Source organism: Mauremys mutica, unplaced genomic scaffold (genome assembly GCF_020497125.1).
Source record: "Mauremys mutica isolate MM-2020 ecotype Southern unplaced genomic scaffold, ASM2049712v1 Super-Scaffold_100248, whole genome shotgun sequence".
In the NCBI taxonomy this organism is placed as follows: domain Eukaryota; kingdom Metazoa; phylum Chordata; order Testudines; family Geoemydidae; genus Mauremys; species Mauremys mutica.
Window position 1 is genome coordinate 87528 of NW_025423294.1, and position 11703 is coordinate 99230.

At 53.9% G+C, this 11703-nt stretch overlaps 1 non-coding gene across 1 annotated transcript; it reads right to left on the reverse strand.

Annotated features, from left to right (window-relative positions):
• Positions 1-11000: 11000 nt before the first annotated feature.
• On the reverse strand, positions 11001-11072 carry TRNAC-GCA. Its single transcript has one exon. It is a non-coding gene; the product is annotated as a tRNA-Cys (tRNA).
• Between the last annotated feature and the right edge of the window lie 631 nt (positions 11073-11703).

Consider the following 11703-nt stretch of genomic DNA (forward strand, 5'->3'; position numbering starts at 1 on the left):
GCGCGGTTCCTGGCCAGGGCGGCGCGGTTCCTGGCCGGGTCCAGCCGGGCGGCGCGGTTCCTGGCCGGGTCCGGCCGGGCGGCGCGGTTCCTGGCTGGGTCTGGCCGGGCGGCGCGGTTCCTGCCTGGGCGGCGCGGTTCCTGCCCGGGTCCGGGCGGCACGGTTCTTGGCCGAGCGGCGCGGTTCCTGGCCGAGCGGCATGGTTCCTGGCTGGGCCCGGCCGGGCGGCGCGGTTCCTGGCCAGGGCGGCGCGGTTCCTGGCCGGGTCCAGCCGGGCGGCGCGGTTCCTGGCCGGGTCCAGCCGGGCGGCGCGGTTCCTGGCTGGGTCTGGCCGGGCGGCGCGGTTCCTGCCTGGGCGGCGCGGTTCCTGCCCGGGTCCGGGCGGCACGGTTCTTGGCCGAGCGGCACGGTTCCTGGCTGAGCGGCATGGTTCCTGGCTGAGCGGCATGGTTCCTGGCTGGGCCCGGCCGGGCGGCGCGGTTCCTGGCTGGGTCTGGCCGGGCGGCGCGGTTCCTGGCCGGGCGGCGCGGTTCCTGGCCGAGCGGCGCGGTTCCTGGCCAGGGCGGCGCGGTTCCTGGCTGGGCCCGGCCGGGCGGCGCGGTTCCTGGCCAGGGCGGCGCGGTTCATGGCCGGGTCCAGCCGGGTGGCGTGGTTCCTGGCCGGGTCTGGCCGGGCGGCGCGGTTCCTGCCTGGGCGGCGCGGTTCCTGCCCGTGTCCGGCCGGGCAGCGCGGTGGGAGGAGAAGCCGGGGGGAAGCTTCCTGCAGGTGAGCTGGGGCAGGGTGGGGCGTGATGAGAACTCCAGGCACCGCCCGGCCCTGCTCCAGCCACTGCCCGGCCCCGGCCCCAACTCCGGCCGCACGGCGCGGCTCTGACCCTGGCCCCGACCCCGGCAGGGGTAAGAGGCCAGGGCCAGGGCCGAGACTGGGGCGGGGGAGGAGGGGTTGGATCGGGCAGAGGTTCTGGGGGGGCACACCGGGTAGGAGGACGGGGGGGTTGGGTAGGCGCCGCGTGGGAGTTCCTGGGGTCTGTTGGGATGGTGGTGGATGGAGTCGGGGCAGTCAGGGGACAGGGAGCGGGGCAAGTTTGGCAGGGGGAGGGGTCCTGGGGGGGAGTTAGGGTTGGGGGTCTTGGGAAGGAGTGGTCAGGGGACAAGGAGCAGGGCAGGGGGGGTTATGGGTTGTGGTTTCTGAGGGGGGGCAGGACGTGGGTGGGGGGTGTACTCACTGGGCGGTTCCCTACCGGGTCTTCGGTGGTGGGTCCTTCAGCTGTCGGAGCCGTGCCGTCGAAGACCCAGTAGGGAACCGGTTCCTAAGATTTTGGCAGTTCATCACTGGGGAGAACCACCGGGAAATGTGCTCCTGGCCCAGCTGATTTGGAAGGTTAAACGGGATAGTGGACAACACAGCAAGGTGGGGCTAGGTCCCTGAGAGAACAAAGGGGGTGGGGTGATAGCAGAGACGAGAACTAGAGATGGGGGAGGAGAAGGGGTCTCGAGGGAGGGAACAGCTGGAGAGAACCAAGGAGCGCAGGGGACAAGTCTGCCCTGTGAATACTAGTGGTCACAGGTGTTCTGCAGAAAACCCACAGCCAGCTGGTCCTGTGGGGTGATGGTCGGCCCTCGGGACTCTGACTCTCACAGTCCCAGTTCAGAGCTTGGCAGGATCTGCTGGAGCTGCGTTGTATTGCTACGAAGCCCCAGAGGCCCTACTGCTCAGCATCCCAATTGTACAAAAGTCTCTCTTTTCCCTCCTGCTTGGTGACTAATGCCCACTCAAGGGAGCTCTTTGGTCCAGATGGCCCCATGCTATTGAACCTGAGAATCCAGCTAGAGATGCCTTCCCTCCTTTGGGCTGACTTATCGCTGCATTCCTGGCTGCCTCAGCTGATGACCACAGGCTCTTCGGCACCCCGGCCCCTAAGCCAGGGCAGGTGGAGGGTTTGGAGCTCCCCATAGTAGGTGGGGCTCCCTAGGTGGCTTTTACCATGGCCCGGCTTCAGCGTCTGTCCTGGCTTGGGGGCAGGGCCTCCAGGGGAAGAGGAGAGTTGGGGCCATGGAGAAGGGCAGGGCCTCGGGGCTCCCCCACTTCTACCGAGGTCCCGGTGCTTTTGCTCAGGAGCAGAGGCTGCATCATTGTTTAAATCTAAACCAACCCCAGATGGGGATGGAGACATTCCCCGGGGATCTCAGTCCGAACCTGCAGCCCTCAGCTGTTGCTGCTGGAGGGCGTGAAGCCCTTTCACTCGTATTGCCTAGTGTCCCCAGCTCTGAGGCCTTTCTCTCTCCTCGTCCTGAGGGACCTTCCACTCCATTCCCAACCCACCTCCTAATTATCCAGGGGCTCTTCTCCCAGAAGAGGATCACTCGGGGGCTGGATCCCTCTTTGCCTTTTCTCTGTGTCTAGCACAGTTTGAGGTGCCCATGGGTGGGGTGTTTGATCACAATGACCCTACGTGGAGCTGCCATTCAGCTTCCCTCATTTGGTCTCATCTTTCACTGAATCCAACATTTTTTCAATCCCTCATCACCATCCTCCCAAGCACATTTCAATTGCCTCCATATCCCTTAACCAGGCAGTGTCCCTGAAGTGTGGGCTGTCTTCATAGGTCCTTTCTCAATCTTTCTCACGCTCTTTCTCACAGAGTCTCCTGTGTCTCTGCTTTCTAAGCACAGACTAACTCTGGCTGTTCAGAGGAGGGGAGGACCATGCCTATGTGTGGCCAGCAGACAGCGACAAAGACCCCTAGCCAGCCTGCTCCCTGCTATGCCAAACACCCACTGAAGGCCACCCACAGACCAGCATGCGGGGCGGCTGCTGATGCTCTGTGGCCAACATCAGAAGATGGTAGGAAAGCAGGGCCAGCCCCCCTGGTGGGGCCTCTTACCGTTCCCACTCACGGTGCTCACTTTGGCAGTGGGACAGGAGATTTTACCCCAAGAGGCTTTTCCCCAACTGGTGAGAAGCAGAGAAACACCCAGGCTCCCAAGGTGCTATGTAGCAACCCCCTCAAGCACAGGGACAGGCGCACACTTGGAAGAGGGAAACTGCTCCACACGCTAGCCTGGGCAGCCGCCCATTTTCTTTGGCAAGTCAGGAAGGGCAAAGGCGAGACTGGAAGCACCTGGGGCTCATGCCCCAGCCTTTGTGACACCCAAACCCCAACTCCTTCCGGGGGCTCTAGCTGAAGCCAGAGTATTGGCCGGAGCCGCCAAGAAGAGGTTCCAGCCCTGAAGGGAGCAGGACGTTCAGCACAAAGTAAAACTGCACAAACACAACGGGACTCAAACCCTCAATCGACTGATCCGAAGTCAGACGCCTTATCCGTTAGGCCACGTGGTCACACAATAAAAAAAAACCTCTCCAAGTACTTCTTTACAGAAGACGGACACTGTGTTTCCAAGACTCGGGTCATCTACTGAGGGGGGCCGAGACTCTCTGGGCACAGAAGTCGAGTTCCCAGGCAGGGAGGCTCAGGCATGGGGGATTGAGGTGCAGCGGATGGACCGGCTGTCTAGGTACAGAGATTTAGTTGCACTGAGGCACAGGAGGGAGGAGGAATCCCGCTGATGGTCAGTGGCTGCGCAGAAAAAAGGGTGTTGATTCCCCCATCCTAAATGGGCTGGTTGGCTTGACCCTTCTCCCCTCTGCAGAGCGTGGTGGCGACTGCAGCTCACCCCTTGTGGGGCAGGAGGGCAGAGGTGCAGGGCGCTGGGCTCCGATGCACCTGGAAGGCAGCTCCAGTGCGGTGGGGCAGGGCAGGGCCTGTGGTTTACGTTCTGCGTTGCCTGGTGCTGGGCCATTGCACAATCCCCAGCCACACCGCACAGCGCGCCCCGAGAGATGGTGGGGGCCAAGCAGATGATCCAGCACAAGGGGAAGAGGATGTGTGATTGGGGGGAGGAAAGGCCTTGGGCTGCACTGGGGGAGCACAGAGCAGGGGTGACACCCCAGAAACCTGCAGCAAAGGGATGGACAGGTGGGCTGGGTGGATAGAAGAGACAGTGAGCCTAAAAGGGGAGTGGAGTCTAGTGGTCAGAGCAGGGAGGGGGCTGAGTGCCAGGACCTCTGTGTTCTATCCCTGGCTTTGGAAGCAGAGGGGGGTCTAGAGGTCATAGCACGGGGACTGGGAGCCAGGACTCCTGAGTTCCATAGTGGCGGCTGTTTTTTCCTGTGTCTCCCTCCCTACAGATCCCAGCCCAGCTCCCTAGCAGAATCTGACTGGGGGAGGGGGTTGCCCTGCCACTCCAGACTCGTGATTCGAACCCCTCTCACCATAGGCTCTGACATCACAGAATCTCCCCCCCCTCAAGTCAGAAAGTAGGAGCCCCTCCCCGTATGCAGAGGAAGCTAGTGAGTTTCTTGGGGGTCTTTGGCGGAGGTGACAGCACCCACCAGACACCCACTAATGGTTGCAAGGAGACCCCCCTGCACCCTCCTGCACAGCCCCCTGCTACGAGGGACTGGGGGCGCCCAGCCAGGGTCAGGAGGTGAGATGGGGTTGCAGTGGCAGGAAGGGGGCAGAGCTGGGGGTGGTGCCAGGTCTGGTGCTGGCTACATGGGGAAAAACCACACTGCTCCCCCACAACACACACACACACACCCTCCTGGTGTTGGGAGGGGAACAGGAGAAAGGACAAAAGAAGCAAGAGACAAAGAGAAAGGAGGGAGGGAAGAATGGAGGAAAAGGTGAAACAAAAAGGGCAAACCCTAATGACCCCAGTGATTCTAAGTGACAAAATCCCAGGTGCAGAATAAAATTCTGCCTCCTTAAGCTCGTGTTTTCCATGCCTAGAATTCAACTGTCACCAGATGGCTCAGACTGAACAGGTTTCAAACCTCGAGGAGGCTCTTACCTTCTAAACAGGGACGGCTGTTTTCTAGTGAAATCAGGAAAAGGGGAGGAGAAAACTCGAAAGAGGTTCCTCCTGGCGCTCACGTACATGAACCCAAATACTCTCTCAGTCCTCAAAGAGAGACCTCGAGAAGGAGACTTGCTGAAGCAAAGCCACAGGGGTCTCTGAGGTTTCCCTGACCCCTCGCCCCTGTCCTGCCTGGCTGATGTCATCATCTCTCTGTGAGGTCACCACCTCCCCACCACCTTTGACCAATAGTCTGAGGTCCTTCAAAAGGCCTTTGTGATGTCACTGCCACACCCCTCCCTTGCTGTGCTAATGTCCTGCCCCTGGCCAGGCACTTTGGAGGTTTGAGCTACTCCCTGTGGATCACCCCACTCAAGGAGCGTTCGTTCTAGGAAGCAAGCCGGCTAGACAGGAAAACATCAGACGCTGCTCCCAATGCTACACTCAATTTTTCAGAAATTAGTCAACTTTATGACCAGAAGAGACCATTAGAGCATCTAATCTGTCCCCCTGCATATCACAGGCCTCCTGTATGACACAAGAGCTACTTTTGGGGCAAACACATTCCAGAAAGGCAGCTAGTCTTCATTAAATGACATCAGGAGATGGAGAATCCACCACTTTCCTTGGTAGCTTGATCCTGTGGTGAATCATCCTCGCTGTTGAGTATTTGTGCCTTAGTTTTAATATGAATTTGTCTCTTTTCACCTTCCAGCTATTGGGTCTTGTTAGGCCTTTCTCTGCTGGATTAAAGAGCCCTTTAATACCCAATCTTTTCTCTCCATTAAGGCCCTTCAACACTTCAATGAAGTCACCTTTCAATCTTCTTTTCATAAGTGAAACAGGTTGAGCTCCTTCAATAGCTCACTAGAAGGCATTTTTCTCCAGCCCTCGGAACATTTATTGGCTCTTTGGTCATCAGACTCCTGAACTGCAGCTGGATGTGGCTCTTGTTCTTCTGCACAGCACAGCTCCTGGAGAAGAGGGATCTGCAAATGTACATTCCTATGATACCTTTGTTTAATTGATGAAAACATAAACTAGACACTTAGAGGACTGGAACTGATTTCAGCCAATGGACAGCTTTGCTAGCTTTTTATGCATTTGGACAGTGAAATGTTGAGTATTTACATTCATATCAAGCACCCCCGTATAGTGGAGCTCCTGAACATAATGGAGAATGGAAATGAAAATGTTTTCCTTTTTAAAAAAAAAAGAAAGAAGGTTATAAGAGAACACTGGGGCTTGAATCAAGGATCACTGGATCTGCAATCAAGCACACTACCACTAAGCTATACCCTCATGACAATGGACTCATGACCTCCAGGACTTTGAAGGACAGACCCTGCTTCATCGAGCTCCTTTGCCATTCCCAGACCACAGGTGGTTTTAAAAATGGGGTTTGATTAAACTTCTTAAATGTGGCAAACACCACAGCTTGCACACCCACCGATATAGCTTCTCCCACTGACATAGCTGCCACCTCTTGGGGAAGTGGATTAACTGCACCCACAGGAAAACTCTCTCCCTTTAGCATAGAGCAGTGGTTCTCAAACTGTGAGTCAGGACCCCAAAGTGGGTCATAACCCTGTTTTAATGGGGTCACCAGGGCTGGCATTAGACTTGTTGGTGCCTGGGGCTGAAGCCAAAAGTCTGAACCCCACCACCCAGGGCTGAATCCCTCAAGCTCTGGTTTTGCCCTCCCTCAACTGGATAAGAGGGCACAGTGTGAAATGTTTGGGGACCACTGTTTTAGGATGACGTTCTTATTCACTTCTATGAAGTCCAATAAAAGCTATTCCTCACCTACCTACTCCTCCATCAGGACCAACGAGGTATGTTCTGCTGCCCTTCACTCATGCAGGAAGGATAATAACATTTCATTCCACTCAATCCTAAAGTGATTTGCAACCCGCCACCAGCCAAAACTGGTCATTTTGGGAAAGTGGCCCCATCATGCTGCATAGCTAGGCAGAGTAGGTGTGTCTGTGCAAACACGGTCTGTTCCTGAAGTCTTTCCCAGCTCCTCACTAGATGTGAGGGGGGAGCTCATTCAGCCCCTGCTTCCGCTTAGTATTTTAAAATGCCTTATTGTCCCTAGCTCTGCTGACCTTAGATTTCTCCTCCTGTCTTCTTTTTGCCAGTTCAGCTGAGGTGGCCGAGTGGTTAAGGTGATAGACTGCTAATCCATTGTGCTCTGCATGCATGGGTTCAATTCTCATTGGATGTGTTTAGTTTTCACCCCTCCTTTGTAGACAACCATCTCCCCCTTTGGTACAATGACAGATCAAACAATGTTGCTTCTTGCAAACAAAAACCTTCTCAGAAACTCAGAACTCCCTTGCTTTAAATAAAATGTCTAAATCCCAGATTTCTAAAAATAAAAAAAAAATTCTCTAGTGCTGTATTTCTTAGTTTTTATCTCAAAAGGGAACATCCTCATCTTCTCCCCCAAACACCCTGGGACCTGCCCAAATTATTAAAATACCCTCAACCTGAGCAAGGCCAGAACAGTGAAGCAGAGCTAGTGTCTAGACCAAGCTGTTCTGAAGGAGGCAACTCAAATATTTTCTCCCTCCTTCCCTTGGCAAGGTCTGACTGAGAAAACAAAATTCCTCAAACTACGATGTGAGTCAAGCAGTGTCCATTGTCGCTGTGCTATCTCGGAGAATCCTGCATTGTACACGGTTCCTGGGCTAGTCCTTGGAAGGTGGATCCCTTCAATGGGCCAGCAGCGAGTCTGTTAATGCCGCCCCCGTGTGGCCAAAGATTAGAACTGACCAGCAGAGTTTACAGCTGGAGCCTGGGACGCTCCTGAACGAACTGGGCCCAAAGCCTCTCGCGTGTGACCCTCGCTGTGCAGCAGGAGGCGGAGGGAAGCTGATTGTCAGGGCTCAGGGCAGCTCCCTGCCATGCTGAACTGGTGTCTGTGCTAAGTTCGGCATCAATCAGGTGATTCTGGGAAGTTCTGGGTCCCTGGGCTCCCAAAGGGGGGGTGAAGCAGGTCACCCCTGGAGCAGGTTAAAGCTGCAGGGTGACAGTGGGGTTGCTGCCCCTGTGAACAGCTGCTGTAGCACCACCTGGGCAGGACAGGGAGAGCCAGTTATACCACCCCCCAGCCTGTGTCGGGGGATGGGAGCACTCACACCCTGGGGACCCTGAGCTGGGACGGAGGGAGGCCCCCGTGCACCAGGGCTGCTGTAAGGGCAAACAGGGTCACCCACCCACCAGAGATCTTCTAGGGGGGGAGAGTGGCACCCAGACACCCAGGATCTTGTAGCGGGGGACAAGGGCATCCACACTCCGGGATCCTCTGCAGAGGGACGGACACCCACACACCCAGGATTCTGTATGGGGGGCAGAGGTACCCGGACACCTGGGTTCCTGGACCGGGGATGGGGGGCACTGAAACATCTGGGATCTTACATGAGAAAAACAGAGGAGCCTGCAATCCGACATGAGAAGGGGATGGGGAAGCAGGAGCATTTCCCAGTTCCAGGCTGTCCCCGTCTGGCCAAGGCACAGAGCTCACAAGCAGAGTTTAAAGCTCCAGCTGCCAAGCAATAAAAGCAGCCGGGCTCCATGGCTGGTGCCTGTGCTCCCAGCTCCTGGGGAAGCTGAGGCCAGTGGATCGCTTGAGCTCAGGACTTCTGGGCTGCAGCGGGCTGTGCTGACCGGGTGTCCCCACTAAGTTCAGCATCAATATGGTGATCCCAGGGAAGCTTGGGGTCCCCAGGTTGCCTAAGAAAGGGTGAACGGGCCCAGGTCGGAAACAGAGCAGGTCAAAACTCCCGTGCTGATCAGTAGTGGGGTCGCACCTGTGAATAGCCCCTGCAGTGTAGCCTGGGCAAAGCAGTGAGACATTGTCTCTTTTTATACTGACACCCCCCGCAGAGCCTGGAGGGGGGATGGGAGCACCCACACGCTGGGGATTCTGAATTGTGGGGGAGGGACGCACCCAAGCAACACAGATCTTGAAAAGGGGAACAGAGACACTCACAGATCCCGGCTGGGGGCAGGCAGGGGAAACCACACACGGGAGCTAGTTCATGGGGTGGGGGACAGAGGCACCCACCAGAGATCCTGGATGGGAGCACCCACATGATGGGATCTTGAACTGGGAGCAGGGAAGCACCATGTACCAGAGGTTCTGAAGGGGGAACAGGGACACCCACACACCAGGTGTCTTGCAGCAAGAGCTGCGGTCTTGATTTACACAGGGCAGTGATGGGGAATTAACCACGTCCCTTGCGGAGCTTGTTCCACTAGATGATTAGCCTCATCATCCAGCTAGGAGAGGGAGTGCTGGGGGCTCTGCAGTTTTTGCAGTGGGGCTGTCTCAGGTGTCACAGGTGGCTTTGTTGGGGGGTTGGGGAAGTAGGGACTACAGGATGTGAGGCTGGCTGAAATGAAACTGCACAAAAAACCTTCTCCTTTGCTCCAGCTATGGCCCTACTTTGGCTTCTCCCCCTTTCATAAATATCTCCATATCTACCCCTGCTCTCAGACACCCCCTCTCTCCCATGGGTGTTTAACAGTTTCTTCCTTTTTTCATGGGAGAGAAAAAAAAACAAACCTATTAATTTGAGCTACTGACACAGTTCACAGCATGAAATACACAATTTTGTGTTCAATGAGTTGTGTTGGTTTACATAACATGAAAAATATGTTTTGGGATGAAAACCTCACTGCATTGAACAACCCACTTGATATAGTCAATGTACTACAGAATATTTAAAGAAGTTAAGAAAGATGTGGTTATAAATTAACATGTTGTGCCATTTACACACGCACAAGAAACAGAAGTAACTGAATTATTTGAGCTTCTAAAATTTCCACTTTCTCACAGTATTTTAGTTCTCAATATTGTTTTAATTTGCTTACTTTTTTGGAACTAGAAATGAGGAAAGAGCACACTGAAATCAGTGGAATTACCGCAGTGAGGGATTAGTCTCATTATTTGCCACTAACAAAACCTTTGTTAACAGAGAGTTAACTTTGACTGTGAATATCTCTTTCCTTCCAGAACATCGAGTTCAGTAAAACTCAAACTCCGGAAAAACACGGAATACAGAGTGAGGATACATGCCCAGATAACCTTAACTCTGCCCTCTAGAAGAGAATCCCTGATAGCATATGAGAACAAGGACAGGTTTGGGGACAAATTACATCTACTTCCCAAGAGTTTGTTTCTTCTGTAGTTAATTGATCCTGGCCCCATCCATTGATCCTGGCCTGGTGTCTGGCTGTGGAATTTACTATTTTTATCCCAGTATATTTAAAGATGAAACTGCTTTACAAAAGCTCCTTTATTCTAGGTTATACAAACAGGTCACTTCCCCAGCTATTTCAAGGAGATGGAATTTTCCTGACCCACAGGGAACTTAAACTAACATGCTCAAGATCACACATTCCTTAGGAGAAAACGAAGGGGAAAAAAAACAAAACCCACCAAACCGTTGCTGATTCTACCCAAATGATCAATGAGACCAGAAAGGGAAACTGTGCAATTAAGTGGCTGGGACTACACTGACTCTGCAGTTACTTGGATGCAGACACACCCAGCTCTATGGTTGGTAAACGTACAGAGACTCTGCTGCTGCTCATGAACTAGCAGTACATGACCTCTAAACAGCTGCCATTTGAATGCATCTGAAAGTCACAAGGAACAACGATCTGTGTTAAAGGAAGGTTGCCATTTATTAGAGCCCCAATTGAGGCCGTGTGCACAAAGAGAGGCTTGAATGTGTAACAGGGAGTTTGGTAAATCTTGGTTATTTTAGTTTTGTAACAGGCTCCTGTCCACCTCCAGTAGAGTTTTCTGTCCCAATGGCAACTTACTTACCAAATGTAATACAGACTAGTCCATGCCTCCCAAGTGGATGTGGTTCTTGTTCTTCTGCACATTGTAGCCCATGGAGGCCAAGGACCTGCAAATGTGTCTTCATGTGCCTTTGTTTAATTGATGAAAAGAAACCTAGACACTTAGAGGATCGGAACTGATTTCAGCTGGGGGACATGTTTGCTAGGTTTTTATGCATTTGCACAGGAAAACATTGAGTGGGTCCATTCATTTCAAGGATCCCTATTTAGTGGAGCTCCTGAAAATAGAATTATTTTTACTAAAGGAACAAGTTTGTGAGGGGGCACTTGGATTTGAACTAAGGACCACTTGATCTGCAATCAAACACTCTACCACTGAGTTATACCCCCATGACATTTGCATTGGCAAGTCAGTGATCTTAAGGATTTTGAAGGACGGGCTCTGCCTCAGAGAGCTGCTTTTCTATTCCCAGGCCACAGGGGTTTTAAAAATGGGGTTTGATTAAACTTTATATACACATGTAGACACCACAGCTTGCACACCCACCAACATAGCTTCCCCCAGTGACATAGCTACCACCTCTCGGGGAGATGGGTTAACTGCACGGACAGGACAGCTCTCTCCCCTCCGCTTAGAGCAGCTTCATTATTTATGAATAGGTGGGAAATAACCTCCTGACTGGACAGCAACCAATGTATCAGATATTGCTGTGTCTGCATTCAATATGGGTAACTGGTCATATTGGGCTGGATTAGTAGGAGCGTTGCCAGCAGATTGAGGGAAGTGATTATTCCCCTCTAGTCAGCACTGGTGAGGCCACATCTGGAGCACTGCATCCAGTTTTCCCCCCGCCCACCACTACAGAAACAAATCGGAGAGAGTCTAGGGGAGGGCAACAAAAATGATTAGGGGGCAGGGGACTTACGAGGAGAGGCTGAGGGCAGGGCCGCCCAGAGGGGGAGCAGGTGGGGCAATTTGCCCCAGGCCCTGCAGGGCCCCCAGGAGAATACAGGATTCTAT